Below are 16,405 nucleotides of genomic sequence, written 5' to 3' on the forward strand. Positions count from 1 at the left end.
TAAGTGAGAGCTTCTCTCTCTAGAAACTACTTCTAAAACTAATCCTAATGAGTGAAAAATGAACTAATCTCTCTTTGCTCTTCAATCCTTGGCTTTAAATAGTAGTTTAGGCGCCAAAGTTGGTTGGAATTGGGCCCCACAACCCTTGAGAATTTGTTGGTCACATTTTCATTAAAAAATCATAAACCAGCACCGACGCGTACGCGTACGCGTCCATGGGGTGATTCGCAAGGTACGCGCAAGCGCCAGGTGCGCGCGTGCGTCCATGGGCAAGTTCAACTTCTTTGACTTTTCATGATTTCTCCACTTTGCATGCTTTCCCTCTTCACTCCTTTGATCCATTCCTAGCCTTTTCAATCTAAAATCACTAACAAGCATATCAAGGTATCTAGTGGAATCAAAGGTGAATTGAATTTAGCTACTTTAAGGTCTAGAAAGCATGTTTTCACATCTAAGCACAAATAAGGAGACAATCACAAAACTATGATAATTCATTGAATAAATGTGGGTAAAAGGTATTAAAATCTCTTAAAATCAATGCAAGATAAACTGTCAAAACGGGGTTTATCAACCTCCCCACACTTAAACCAAGCATGTCCTCATGCTTAAACCAAGAATGAAGTAAAGGGTATGGCATTTATTCAATGGAGCTAACTAAATGCAATCTACCTATATGCCCTATCTAAATGAATGCAATTGCTTGGTCAAAATAAATCAATTCCCAAGAAGCATATATGCACAAGGGCTAAGGACTAGCAAGTCTAATCCAAAATTGAATTGAGTTATTAAATATTTTTACAAACTTGCATGAGAAGAGATGATCATAGGTGGAAACATGTAATTAAGTATCAAACCCTCACCGGATGTGTTTGCACTCTATTCGCTCAAGTGTTTAGGGTTGATTCACTCAATTCTCCCCTAATCATGTTTTCCAAGATTTGTTCTTCTTCTAACAATCAACATATATCTCATGCATGCATACATCTATCATGAGGTCTTTTCTTTGGTTGTAATGGGGCTAGGGTCAAGGTAGGATGCATATTTGGTCAAGTGAGCTTAAAATTTGGATCTTTGATAAGCTTAAACTTCCCACCTAGCCTATGACATCCTATACAATTAAGTTCTAACCTAACTAGCCATTCCTCACTTTTTCACATACTCATGTATCCCTTTTCATTTCACAACACTTATGCATTGATCTTTATTGAGCTTCACTTTGCTTTGGGGCATTTTGTCCCCTTTTTATTTCTTTCTTTTTCTTCTTTTTTTTTCTATATTTTTTTCTTTTCTTTTTCTTTTGTTTTTCTTATTTTTTTTATACAAGAGCATCAATGCATAAGGTCTATACATTTGATCAATACACGAGCATGTACCCAATTCCCAATATTTACAACAAAAATACAAAACTACCCTTTTATTCCCCCAATGTCCCAAGAGTTCCCACACTTGAATGGAACTCACACACACTAGCCTAAGCTAATCAAAGATCCAAATAAAGGACAATTATTGTTTTTCACTTTAAGGCTTGTAATGTGCTAAAATAAGAACAAGTGGGTTAAGCGTAGGCTCAAATTGGCTAACAAAGGAATATAAAAGGTTGGCTATTTGGATAAGTGAGCTAATGAAATGATGGCCACAATCATATAAACGCATGAATACATAAAATAATGAACATAAAGAATCAAACAAATCAAAGATCACATTCATAGAAAGAGAATAATGCACACAAGAAGGAAAAATAAGTGGTTATAAGATGTAACCACACCATTAGGCTCAAAACTCACTTGCTTGTGTTCTTAGCTCAAAAACATGATCCACAAGATATATAATTCAAGCAAGTTTAATGAAAAGTTTTCACTCAAATCAATTGAGGTGCCCTATAGATAGAAATCTTGAAAAAATTTCATTATTTTGACTAAGCTTATTATGTATATATATGCAAAAATAAGAAAATGCAAGTAAAAACCATAAAATCCTAGAATGAAATGCAAAAGTGTTAGGATTAGAAATTTGTCACCCAAAATCGCCGACCGGTCGGATGACCTCCCCACACTTAAAAGTTTGCACCGTCCTCGGTGCACTCAAAGATGAGCAAGGGGGTACGGCGATTCTCCGAGTTGCTGTGTGTTCTTAGTCTTGCTTCCATGTTTTATTTCTCTTTTTATTATCAAAACTTCATAACCATTTGAATATGTCTGAGTGAGATTTACAAGATGACCACAGCTTGCTTCAAGCCGACAATCTCCGTGGGATCGACCCTTACTCACGTAAGGTATTACTTGGATGACCCAGTGCACTTGCTGGTCAGCTGCGCGGAATTGTGAGAAAAGTGTGAACTCACGATTTCGTGTACCAAGTTTTTGGCGCCGTTGCCGGGGATTGTTCGAGTTTGGACAACTGACGATTCATCTTGTTGCTCAGATTAGGTAATTTTCTTCTTGTTTCAACCTTTATTTTATTTTCAAAAAATTTTCAAAAAAATTTTTCTCTTCTTTTTCGTTTTTCCAAAAAAAATCGAAAAATTTCAAAAAAAATTTAATAAAATCATAAAACAAAAATAATTTTGTGTTTCTTGTTTGAGCCTGGTGTCAAATTTTAAGTTTGGTGTCAATTGCATATTTTTAATTTTCCTTAAAAAAAATTTTCAAAAAATATCATGCATTGTGTTCTTCATGATCTTCAAGTTGTTCTTGATAAAGTCTCCTTGTTTGATCTTAAAATTTTCTTGTTTTGTGTCTTTTCTTATTTTTCATATGCATTTTCGGATTCTTAGAATCAAAAGTTTAAAATTTTTTAAGTTTGGTGTCTTACATGTCATTCTTTTCAACAGATTTTCAAAAATATGTTCTTGATGTTGTTCTTGGTGTTCATCTTGACATTCAAAGTGTTCTTGCATGTATTTTTTTGTTTTGATCTTAAATTTTCATATTTTGAGTCATTTTTGTGTTTCTCTCTCTCTCCTCATTAAAAATTCAAAAATAAAAAATATCTTTCCCTTATTTCTCTCATAAATTTTGAATTTTTGGATTGACTCAGTCAAAAAATTTTTAAAATTTAGTTGTTTCTTATGAGTCAAGTCAAATTTTCAATTTAAAAATCCTATCTTTTCAAAACTTTCACTACAAAAAAAGAGTTTAAAATGGCATTAATATTATGGTGGTTCTAAAGAACCGCCTTAATAACCGGTTATTATGTCATTTTTAGTTGCTACCATAATGAACTTTGAGTTTGGTGGCGGTTCAAGTGATTATGGCGGTTTTGAACCGCCGTTTTCACACGTATATAATATAAAAATTTACAGTAACCCTAGCTTGAAACAGATGAGGGCTCGCTTTACAATTTCCCTTCTATCCCTGATCTCCTTCATCTCTCTCCGTAGCTACCTCTTCAACCTCCACTGTCGCTTCCTCTTCAACCTTTCACCATCCCTTGTTCTAGGCTACACTCACCTCAGATCTCTGATCTCAGATATCAGATCTCAACCTTTCAACCTTTCATCCTCCCTTCTTTCGGATCTCAGATCTTCCATCGACGCTGCTCATTGCCACTAGTTTACTACACTCCTTCATGCCGCCGAGCTCGTTGTTGCCGCCGACGGCTCTTTCTCGCCATTGCTACTCAGCTTCTTTGAGGTTATTCTAATGTTTTATGCTGCATGTTCACGAATCTTCACTTAACATCTCTTTTTCCTTTTGATTTTCCTTTTCTGCACTTCGCACTTCCTTTTGAGGTTATATTTGATTTAATGATGTCGTAGAGGATAATCTGGGAAGAAGAATGTTGTAAGAATAAGCAAAAACATTTAAATTTAGTTGATAGTATTCTCGCAGGGGATATTTGAATTGGGATTTATGTTGCAGACCTAAAATTATTTGTCGCCTTCCCCCAAAAATTGTTAGGTTAGTTCAATATCATAAATTAATTTGTATGTTACAAGACATTTTACTTCAAAGTTTAAATTGATGAGCTCGTTCAATTGTTTTATTGAAGACTAAATCTGCTGAAAGGTTCACAGTTGGAATCTAAAACAGGTTTAGGCTTAAATAAGTGCAACAGATCAAATTTACTTGAACATGGTTTCTTTGATTTTTAACAAAGTATTATCTCTTGGTTTTAAGATTGTATCTCTTGTTTTCAAGATTTTGTAAACAGAGAGGAATGATTATTGAATTTCATCTATAATATTACATTTAATTTCTTAAGTGTTCTCAAGAAATATGTAACAATTAGCACATTAAAATTGTTGAAAACAATAAATAGTATATATCTTATTAGTTAGTAACTATGTGAAGCTTTGTGGTGCCATATTTTAGGTTTAATTTTCATGAATGCTAAATCAAGTACTATTAACATCATTATTGTAATTTTATTACTTTAAGAATGTTCCTGATGCAGTAGTGATTGCCAAATGCCAAATGCCTAAACTGTTTAATACACTAACAGCAGGTAGTTTTGATTTAAATTTGTTTTTAAACTTCTAATAATTCATCAACATGATTGCAGTCATCCTGAATTTGCTTCTTTCTATTTTAATAAACTAAATGTTAGCTGCTTTGTGTTTGCAGAAGGAAATACCATTGGGTTTGACCACACGATCTGCTCACCTAGGTAGTTATAAATGAGTAATTTCTATAGTTATTTAGCTCTGTTGCCCTTGTTCTGTTCAATATTTTTTGCATTAACTGAACATTTATTTTTTTATTCATTTATATATTTTGGATAAATTCTAGAAATCAAAATATGCCCTTGCTCTGTAAATGAGTTCGAGTCATCCGTTCTTGCTAGCAATCTGAGTTGCTCTATTGAAGGCTAGTACTTATATTTTATACATGCGGTACAGCAGTAGTCATGTTAGAAATCGGAACTTAATAATTGGGACTGATCATGTCATGTTTCACTATGATCTTACTTATTGAGGTTTGTGCCTTTTGTATTGCGTATTCATGGTAGAGGAGCCAAACTTATTTTAGCAAGTGCAAGAACACCTCTAACCCTTGCACTTAGACACATTAGTGTATGCTGTAGTCCTTGTTTCATTTCAGTCTCAGGTCATCAACATCAAACATGTAGTGCAGCTCATTATTTGATTAACATATCCTTGCACTTAGATTTGATAACATGCTGTAATTCTCTCATGATTCATTAATGATTTTTTTAACTGTTTGTTGTAATTTTAATTATTTTCAGTTGAGCAATGTATGTCTAATTTAATTTCTTGTTCAGTGTTCAACATTGAATGAAGAAAAAATATTTGAAGTTCAGGACAGCTTATCACTATTTCCTTTAGGCTGGATACATGTAAGCTCCATTATCTTGACTGTCACTTATTCATTCTTAGCTCTGATGGGGGTTAAACCATCAATGTTTTCCCCAATAATAGATAGTTAGATACAACTGAAGATAGTATAAGCTGCTCTTCTGTTCTTTTTTCTTTTTCCAACAAAATCACAACTTGCAACGTACAGTCAGCAAAGACCACTACAAAAAACTGGTTTAAAACAACATTGTTATTAGGGCGGTTCTTTATAAATGCCATAATTTTCTTTATTTTCGGCGGTACATGTTGTTGTCGTAACTTTCATGTTGAATATGGCAGTTTTTGTGATTTCGGCGGTTAGAACCACCGCCGATATATTCTTTTATTAATTAAAGAAAGACCTCATTTATGCAAACCTAGCTTAGCAAGTAGAGTGCCATGTATTTAAATCATCTTCCTGTCATGTATTTACTTTGTCGTAACAGAGAGCTTCAATAAATCTTTTTCATGGTGCAGGTTTTGGATAAGGATTTGGGCTATATTTGGATTCTTTATTGCTTTAGGAAGAAGTACACGGTCCTTCCTTTTGGCAAATGGTTTTGATACCCTTGATGATCCACTGGAAGATTTCATCAGGTTTAATTTCTACTGATGTTATTCCTTTAGAATGTCAGGTTTCTTACAGTTCTATTAATCTTATTATTAGTAGCTTTGTGCTGAGCTTACTAGTAGTTTTGTTGTAGTACTTGACCAAGATAATTATTATTAATAGGTATTTTTGGTTAGTATTTATGAACATTGGATCATCAGTTCATTATAATAAACCGTATAGACTATCCCATTTCTCCTTTTTCCATCAAATTCCTGTATTTTCACCATCTTCCTATTCACCTTTGTTTTTGTATTCTATGATTATTTATACATTTGCTTATTTTACTCTTACAGGTACCTTATAGGAGGCAGCATTTTATACTACCCTCAGCTCTCATCCATTAGTTCATTCCAATTGTATGTGGAGGTTGGTATTTAAATTCACTAGATGTGGCAGATTTGCTTATTAGTTAATTTAACTTGGCAAAAGCCCTTTAACTGCTTAGGTAGTTTGTTTTAATATATCGTTTTTTTTATTTATGCCTTATCTCTGCCATTTATCAGGCATTGAAAAGTGTTGAACAAGCTGTGATAATTATATAATTAGTGGGTGGCATAATTAGAAATCTAAATGAACCATGATAAGCATGTTCTGCTAGATACCCCATTTCATGATTATTCCCCAATCAAATAATGTGAGTAGTATTATTTTGAATTAGCCAGCATTAAAATAATTATGGGAAATAAGACCCATATAGTCCAATGCCTTTTTTGAAGTTTTGAACATATATATTTTTAAAGTTTAGGAATATATTAGAAGTTGCACATTCTAATAGTGATCATTACAGGTGGTAGGAAGCTCCATGCCTTTTTTGATGAGACAGGATCAATGAGAAGATGCGTGTGCATTGCAAGATCTCATACCAAACTGCAATAAGGTTTACTCTTTCATTTTCACTTTTGTTATGCGGACCAGAGAATTTTCATAAACATAATAGAATATTTATTATCACTAAGAATTTTAACTTGAAGCAAAAATATTTTCTTCTTGATAGAAGATAATGAACAAATGTATTGTAGGTAAAAAGAAAATGCGACAGGTCTACGAATCTAATTTTATTTTTTCTCTTTATATTATTTAACTAGTTATATATTGTTTCTAATGACATCTTTTCTTTGTTAAAATTTCAATTTATAACAGCCGGCTAGATAGAAATTTTTTGACAGGAGAGGTTCCTACAAATCTTTGTAAGAGATGAGTTTGGATAATGAAAATGGAGTGTTGGAGCAAGAAACAAAGATGTTGGAGCAAGTTTTCGGGATAAAACTCACACAAGAGACCAAGAAACTAAGGCAGGCTTGTTTTAAAGTTAATTACAAAAGGAGGAAACTTTTGGCCTCCAAATCTTATTCATCATTACTTAGCTAAGCTACTTGTCTTGTATATTCATATTCTAAGTAGTAACAACACCACTTATTAGATGGTTTAAATACATTATTAGATATTAACATAGTTTAGGGAACTAGATGGTAGATTTGACTGATTAATGTTTATTGTAATGCTTGTATTTTGGAAAATTTAGTAAGGCAAAGTTTTGTATAGGAGTTATTACTTTTGATTTTCAATAATAAAAAATTATATATTATATTAATATTTTGTTTATGAGTTATATAATATTTCATTTATGGATTATGATTTTTTGCTATTGTGAAATTTTAATCACAAAATTATTTATTTAACGCGATAAAAATGATGGTAAAAATTGTTTTTTTAAACGATAAAAAATGTCACTGTCAGGGTAAAACGGCGGTTCAAAAATGCCATTTTAACCAACCAAAATGTTACTGTTAGGGTAAAAATGGCGGTTCAAAAATGCCGTTTTAACCAACCAAAATACCACTCTGTTAGGGTAATAATGGCGGTTCAAACCGCCGTTTTAACCTATCCAAAAACTGCCATTTAAATCCTGGAAATAACGGCGGTTTGAACCGCCGTTTTAACCAACCAAAACGTCAATCTGTCAGGGTAATAATGGCGGTTCAAACCGCCGTTTTAACCTATACAAGAACCGCCATTTTAACCTTGGAAATAACGGCGGTTTGAACCGCCGTTTTATTCTATTCAAAAACCGCCGTAATAACCAGAATGGCGCCCAGAATTCCGGCATTTCTTGGGGGCGCCATTTTCGGTAATAATGGCGGTTATAACCACCGTAATTACCTTAAAAACCGCCATTTTAACCATTTTTTTGTAGTGTTTTTCAAAAATCAAATCTTTTTCATTTTTATTTCATGTTTTTCGAAAATTTTAAAAATTGATTTTCAAAACCTTTTTCTTATTTTCATTTCATATTTTTGAAAACCTTGCTAACAATTAAGGATTTGATTCAAAAAATTTCAAGTTTGTTACTTTCTTGTTAAAAAAGGTTCAATCTTTAAATTCTAGAATCATGTCTTTTAGTTTCTTGTTAGTCAAGTCATCAACTTCAATTTTCAAAATCAAATCTTTTTAAATTTCTTTTTCAAATCTTTTTCAAAATAGATTTCAATCATATCTTTTTTAAAATTCAATTTCAAAATCTTTTATAACTTCCTATCTTTTCAAAATTGATTTTCAAATCTTTTTCAATTAACTACTTGACCTTTTGTTTGATTTTAAAAATTTCTATTTCTTATCTTTTTCAAAACCACCTAACTACTTTTCTCTCTCCAATTTTCGAAAACCACTAACAACTTTTTCAAAAATCTTTTTAATTAACTAATTGTTTTAAACTCTAATTTTGTTTTATTCCTTTCTTAATTTTCGTATACTAACCAATATTTAAAATAAAAACAAAAATATTTTTCCTTTTCTTTTATTCAATATTCGAATTCCCTCTTTCTCATCTCTTTCTATTTATTTATTTATTTAATAACACTTCTCTCCTTCTTAAAATTCAAACCCTCTCTCCCTCTCTATGTTCGAATTCTCTTTATTTTCTCTCTACCTCATTCTTCTCTTCTTCTCTTCTTCTACTCACACAAAGGAATCTCTATACTGTGACATAGAAGATTCCTCCTCTTTTCTGTTTTCTTCTTTTTCACATAAGCAGGAACAAGGATAAGGATATTCTTGTTGAAGCCAATCCTGAACCTGAAAGGACTCTGAAGAGGAAGCTAAGAGAAGCTAAAGCACAACTCTCTAGAGAGGACCTGACAAATATTTTCGAAAAAGAGGAAGACATGGCAGCCAAAAATAATAACAACAATGCAAGGAAGATGCTTGGTGACTATGCTGCACCAACTTCCAACTTCTATGGAAGAAGTATCTCAATTCCTGCCATTGGAGAAAACAACTTTGAGCTTAAGCCTCAATTAGTTTCTCTAATGCAGCAGAACTGCAAGTTTTATGGACTTCCATCAGAAGATTCTCATCAGTTCTTATCTGAATTCTTGCAGATCTGTGATACTGTTAAGAACAATGGGGTTGATCCCGAGGTCTGCAGACTTATGCTTTTCCCTTTTGCTGTGAGAGACAGAGCTAGGACATGGTTGGACTCACAACCTAGAGAAAGCCTGAACTCTTGGAAAAAGCTGGTCAATGCTTTCTTGACCAAATTCTTTCTACCTCAAAAGATGAGTAAGCTCAGAGTGGATGTCCAAACCTTCAGACAGAAGGAAGGTGAAACCCTCTATGAAGCTTGGGAAAGATACAAGCAATTAACCAAAAGGTGTCCTTCTGACATGTTTCCAAAATGGAGCATCATATGTATATTTTATGATGGTTTGTCTGAGTTATCCAAGATGTTATTGGACCACTTTGCAGGTGAATCTCTTCATCTGAAAATGCCTGCAGAAGCCCAAGAACTCATTGAAAGGGTTGCAAATAACCAGTTCATGTATATTTCTGAGAGAAATCCTGTGAATAACGGGGTGACTCAGAAGAAAGGAGTTCTTGAGATTGACACTCTGAATGTCATATTTGCTCAGAACAAAATATTGACTCAACAAGTCAATATGATTTCTCAGAGTCTGACTGGATCGCAAGCTAAAGACGCCTCCTCTGAAGGAGAAGCTTATGACCCTGAGAATCCTGCAATGGAAGAGGTGAATTACATGGGAGAATCCTATGGAAACACCTATAATCCTTCATGGAGGAATCATCCAAATTTCTCATAGAAGGATCAACAGAAGCCTCAACAAGGTTTCAATAATAATAATGGTGGGAGAAATAGGTTTGGCAATAGCAGACCTTTTCCATCATCTTCTCAGCAACAGACAGAGAATTCTGAGCAAAGCCTCTTGGCTTAGCAAACATAGTCTCTGATCTATCTAAAGCCACTCTCAGTTTCATGAATGAAACAAGGTCCTCCATCAGAAATTTGGAGGCATAAGTGGGTCAACTAAGTAAAAGAGTTACTAAAACTCCTCCTAGTACTCTCCTAAGCAATACAGAAGAGAATCCAAAGAGAGAGTCCAAGGCCATTAATATGACCAAAATGGCCGAACCTATAGAGGAGGAGAATGGCGTGATTTCTATTGAGGAATACCTCAATGGACGTCCACTAACCAATAATAAGAAGTTCTCTAATGGGGAACCAAAGAAATCTGAGTCTCATATAGAGACCATAGAGATTCCACTGAACTTCTTATTACAATTCATGAGCTCTGAAGAATATTCTTCTTCTGAAGAAGATGAAGTTACTACTGAAGGGCAAATTGCTCAATATCTAGGAGCAATCATGAAGCTGAATGCCAAGTTATTTGGTAATGAGACTTGGGAAGATGAACCTCCATTGCTCATGAATGAACTGAATACATAGATTCAGCAGACATTGCCTCAAAAAAAATCGGATCCCGGAAGGTTCTTGATACCTTGCACCATAGACACCCTGACCTTTGAAAAGGCTCTGTGTGACCTAGGATGAAGTATCAATCTCATGCCACTCTCTGTAATGGAGAAACTAGGGATCTTTGAAGTATAAGCTGCAAGAATCTCACTAGAGATGGCAGACAAATCATTGAAAAAGGCTTATGGACTTGTAGAGGATGTCCTAGTGAAGGTTGAAGGCCTTCACATCCCTGCTGACTTCATAATCCTAGATACTAGGAAGGATGAGGATGAATCCATCATCTTTGGAAGACCCTTCCTAGCCACAGCAAGGGCTGTGATTGATGTGGACAGAGGAGAGTTAGTCCTTCAATTGAATGAAGACTACCTTGTGTTTAAGGCTCAAGGATCTTCTTTTGTAAACATGGAGAAGAAGCATGAAAAGCTTCTCTCAATACAGAGTCAGACAGAGCCTCCACACTCAAACTCTAAGTTTGGTGTTGGGAGGCCACAAGCATGCTCTGAGCATCTATGAAGCTCTGAAAGGAGCTCACTGTCAAGCTATTGACATTAAAGAAGCGCTTATTGAGAGGCAACCCAATTTTATTTTATTTATCTATGTTATTTTATGTTTTCTTTAGGATCATGATCATGTGGAGTCACAAAAAAAAACTGCAAAAATTAAAGTAAAATAAAAAACAACATCAAAAATAGCACACCTTGAAAGAAGAGCATACTAGCGTTTAAACGCCAGTAAGGATACCAAAATGGGTGTTTAACACCCAGCCTGGCACTATTCTGGGCGTTTAAACGCCAGAAATGGGCAGCTGTCTGGTGTTTAAATGCCAGAACTGGCAGGTAAACTGGCGTTTAAATGCCAGTAAAGGTATAAAAATAGGCGTTTAACGCCCAGTCCGGCACCTTTCTAGGCATTTAAATGCCAGAAAAGGGCAGCAGACTGGCGTTTAAACGCCAGAAAAGGGCATCAGCCTGGTGTTTAAACGCTAGGATTAGCACTCAGAGGGTGTTTACATGCTAGAATGGTGCAGGGATGAGAAATCCTTGACACCTCAGGATCTGTGGACCCCATAGGTTCCCCACCTACCTCAACTCACTCTCTCACCTCTTCACCACTCACATCCACCCACTCTTCCCAAAAACCCCACCTACCTCAACATTCAAATTCACATCCTTTCCCTCCCAAACCCTACCCCTATCTCCACTCCTATATAAACCCCTCATCCCTCTTTCATTTTCACACATCACACACACTTAAAACCCCCTTGGCCGAACCCTGTAAAGCCTCCATCTCCCACTTCTCTTCTTCTTCTACTCTCTTCTTTCTTCTTTTGCTTGAAGACAAGCAAACTTCTTAAGTTTGGTGTTGGAAAAAGCATTGCTTTTTGTTTTCAATAACTATTAATGGCACCTAAGGCCGGAGAAACCTCTAGAAAGAGGAATGGGAAGACAATTGCTTCCACCTCTGAGTCATGGGAGATAGAGAGGTTCATCTCAAAAGTCCATCAAGACTACTTCTATGAAGTAGTGGCCAAGAAGAAGGTGATCCCAAGGTCCCCTTCAAGCTCAAAAGAAGCGAATATCCAGAGATCCGACATGAGATTAGGAGAAGAGGATGGGAAGCTCTCACCAATCCCATTCAACAAGTCGGAATCTTAATGGTTCAAGAGTCCTATGCTAATGCATGGATCACCAAGAACCATGATCAAAGTATGAACCCGAACCCAAAGAATTGGCTCACAATGGTTCGGAGGGAAATACTTAGATTTCAGTCCGGAAAATATGAGGTTGGCGTTCAACTTGCCAATGATGCAAGGAGATCTTCATCCTTTCACAAGAAGGGTCAACTTTGATCAAAGGTTGGACCAAGTCATCATGGACATCTGTATGGAAGGAGTCCAATGGAAGAGAGACTCCAAAGGCAAGCCGGTTCAACTAAGAAGGCTTGACCTTAAGCCTGTGGCTAGAGGATGATTGGAGTTCATCCAACGCTCTATCATTCCTACTAGCAACCGATCCGAAGTAATTGTGGATCGGGCAATCATGATCCATAGCATCATGATTGGAGAGAAAGTGGAAGTTCATCAGATCATACCTTTAGAATTGTACAAAGTGGCTGACAAGCCCTCCACTTTAGCAAGGTTAGCCTTTCTTCATCTCATTTGTCACCTATGCAGTTTAACTGGAATTGTCATAAAAGAAGATATCCTCATTGAAGAGGACAAGCCCATCACTAAAAAGAGGATGAAGGAAACAAGAGAGCCCACTCGTGGACCTCAACAAACGCATGAGGAAGTCCCTCATCAAGAAATTCCTAAGATACCTCAAGGGATGCATTTTCCTCCTCATAACTATTGGGAACAACTCAACACTTCTCAACACTAATCCGCGTCGTCCATGCGGACGCGTCACTGCCAGTTTCTTCAAAAACTCAATTTTATGCTTTCCTTCCATTTTTGTATGTCTCCTTTCCATCCTTTAAATCATTCCTACCTTAGAAGATCTGAAAATACTTAACACACAAATCACGGCATCGAATGGCAATACAAGGTAATTAAAATTAATATTTTTAAAGTCTAGGAAACATGTTTTTCACATACATCACATAATAAGAAGGGAAAGTAAAACCATGCAATTTCACATGCATAAGTGGGTGAAGGATTGAATAAATCACTTAAATTCAGCACAAAATATGTCATAAAATATGGGTTTATCAACCTCCCCACACTTAAACAATAGCATGTCCTCATGCTAAATCCAAGAGAAAAGAGTGAAGGTGAAATAGTGGGATCTCATGCAATGCAATCTATCCTAGATGCAACTACCTAAATGAGTCATGCAAATCTAGTTATTATTCACCTATATATAAAGCTTTACACGTAGTTAAATTAATTCACATTCTCAAGGAATCATATACGCATAGCCAACCTTAGATAATATTAAAGCATTTTTACAATTGAGATGGGTAAATAATATATTTTTCAAACTTGCAAGGCAATTAACAATAGAAGTAGAGATATATGGTGATGAGCCATTGAACCCTCACTGGATTTTGTGTTTATTCTCTAGTCACTCAGTGTTTATTCGCGTGAGTGATGCGGACGCGTGGGAAGTATTTTCCGCAAATGACGCGATCGCGTGGGGCACGCAGTCGCGTGGAACAATTTTGAGCCAAAGGCATACTTCCACCTTGCTTCAGCATAATTGTTCCGAGGGTTACCTGAAACTATAGGTCGATCTCGGATGAGATCTTCTGTAACGGTCAGAGTTGCTGTGTCCGACTTTCTTGGATTTGGTGGCGGTGCTGATTCCTTCGTCCCCGGAGGGTGGGGGTACCTGCAAGGGACTCCGATGCTTAAGTTAGCAAAGGTGTTAAGCAGGTATTGAATAGAATTAGAGTATGAGTTATACCTAGGTGCTTCAGTGTATTTATAATGGTGTAGAGTGACCTTCTTAGATAAGATAAGTTAGTTATCGTATCTTATCTTTATCTTCGAGTGAGGTCATCTTATCTTTAAGGGAACTGCCTTTATCTCTATAGGCTTGGGCCACCCTGGGATTCGGGTCGTGTTCTTTTGCTTGGGCCCTTTTATTGGGCTTTCCTGTGCCTTGGCCGAGCTCTTTAAGAAGAGGTCGGGTCATCCTGACCGGAAGAGGTCGGTCGCTTTGTCTGTAGAACGTCCCGGGTCGGACACCTCGACCCAGGGTATGAACAGTGTCCCTGCTCGAGCTCGGTCTTCTCTTTGAGGTCGAGTCTTTAGTTTTAGGACTTCGATCATTCTTTGGTGAAGCCGAACTCGAGCATTTTGTCGATTTCTTTTTGTAGAGTTCTCCTTCTTTTGAATGCGGAACGTTTCTGTTTTGTTTCTTCTGAAAGCGCGCGCTTCTGCGTTTAGTGCCCTAGTCTTGGAATGTGCGAGGGTTTTAATGCTCTCATTAATTGGTTTTAATGCCCCATTTCTCTTGTTTTCCTTTATTCAAATTTTTTATCCAAGAGACGGTTTTCCTTTCCCTGTAACTTCCCTTCTTTTTCGCCGTTTCCTATCCTGTATTTCTCGTTTTCTCTCTTGTGATGCTTTGGCATTCTGCGTTTTCTCTCTTTTTCTTCTACTTTTGTTTTTGATTTGATGACGCTCTAATTTTGTACGTTTGGAAAGTTTGAACCTTTTTCTTGTTTATGTGCTTGGTTTATTGCTGTGATGCCTGTTTCCTGGTCTTCTTTCGTCCTTATGTATGCTTTGGGTGATTTTCCTGGTTCTGGCTTCTTTTTAGGGTTGATTTCCGTACTACTGTTTTAAAAAAGGTTGCTCTTTTGATAACTTGTTTGCTTCATTGATGATTTTGCTATACTGGTTGATGACTGCTCTTCAATAGAGATGATGGTTTTTGATGACTTTCTTTTGACTTTTGTTGGGATGTGAAAGGATGTAGGCTTTGTTGGCTTCCCTGAATCTTCTTTCTGCCTCCAAAGGATGCCCCTGGAACCTTTTGGGTTGGGTCCTGGGGTTTCCTTTTCTTACTTTTCCTGGTTTCTCTGTCACCTATATGTTTTAGTTTTGCGAGTTTTCTCCGTTTGTTGCCTCCGTTTATGCCCGAGTTGTTCAATTAGTGTCCGAGGTGTTTTTTGCGTAATCCAATTTTCTTTTCTTCTTGTAGGACTAGTTAACTATGTCTTCTCGCAAAAATATTGTCGAGGCATCTTCTAAAGTCCCCAAGGGAATGTCTGACTGGTTGGGCTCCCTTGTGCTATTATGTGTATCTTTGGCTAATTCGGAGTTCTGTGCGGCACTTAGAAAACACCATCAGATATGTAGTAGTGAGAATCAAGAATGCAATTATGAGTTGGTAGCACCTGACTCTGATGACCGGGTCTGCTTTCCTACTTTGACCCAGGGGGAGCGTCATTTCTTCTATGCATATGATTTCTTTTTTAGCCAGATGGATATTACTCTTCCTTTTTCTTCCTTTGAGACCGAGTTGTTGTGGTCTTGTAATGTGGCCCCATCTCAGCTTCACCCGAATTCTCGGGGTTTTATTAATATTTTTCAGATGGTTTGTCATGAATTCGACATTAAGCCCTTTTTGACTCTTTTTCTGTATTTGTTTGTGTTGACCAAACTTGGGACTACCAAGAAGAAAACTTCTTGGATTTCTTTTAGGTCGGCCCAGGGGCATAAAGTCTTCTCCATGTATGATGAGTCTTTCCGTGATTTTAAGAATTACTTTTTCAAGATTCGAGCTATTGAAGGAGCTCGCCCTTTCTTCCTGGATGAGAATGACGAGCCTCGTTTTCCCTTAGAGTGGCAGAGAAATGTAGTTGTGTCTAGGTATACCTGGGAGATGCTAGATGAGGTCGAGCAGGCCTTTTGTTGTTGCTTTGGAGGATATTTGGGGGGAACCTCCTCATCTTGAGACCAAGAAATTTCCGGGGAATCCGTCTTTGATTCGTGCTGTGCTGGGTATTTTATAGACTATGCTCTCCTGTCTTTGTTTTCTTGCTTTCTTTTCTGGGTATTCATAAGTTGTTTGTATTTTTCTTTGTTTTTCAGAGATGTCAAAGAATAATGACTCACTGAAGGCCTTTAAGAAGGCGAGGAAAGCTACCGCGGCTCAGAGCGTCCCAGCCAAGGTGGTCGGGAAAGGGTCTTCCCAGGCTTTATCGAAGCCGTCTGTCCCGAGCTCTCCTGGGCCGAGGAGGATGATCCTGACCCCTCGGGTTCGTTTGGTTG

At 36.6% G+C, this 16,405-nt stretch overlaps 1 non-coding gene across 1 annotated transcript; it reads right to left on the reverse strand.

The window, feature by feature from the left end:
• Window positions 1-9,469: 9,469 nt before the first annotated feature.
• Window positions 9,470-9,573, reverse strand: LOC127745408 (small nucleolar RNA R71). The gene has a single exon (XR_008006598.1). It is a non-coding gene; the product is annotated as a small nucleolar RNA R71 (small nucleolar RNA).
• Between the last annotated feature and the right edge of the window lie 6,832 nt (window positions 9,574-16,405).

The sequence above is a fragment of the Arachis duranensis genome, chromosome 2 (assembly GCF_000817695.3).
Source record: "Arachis duranensis cultivar V14167 chromosome 2, aradu.V14167.gnm2.J7QH, whole genome shotgun sequence".
NCBI classification, from domain to species: Eukaryota; Viridiplantae; Streptophyta; class Magnoliopsida; order Fabales; family Fabaceae; genus Arachis; species Arachis duranensis.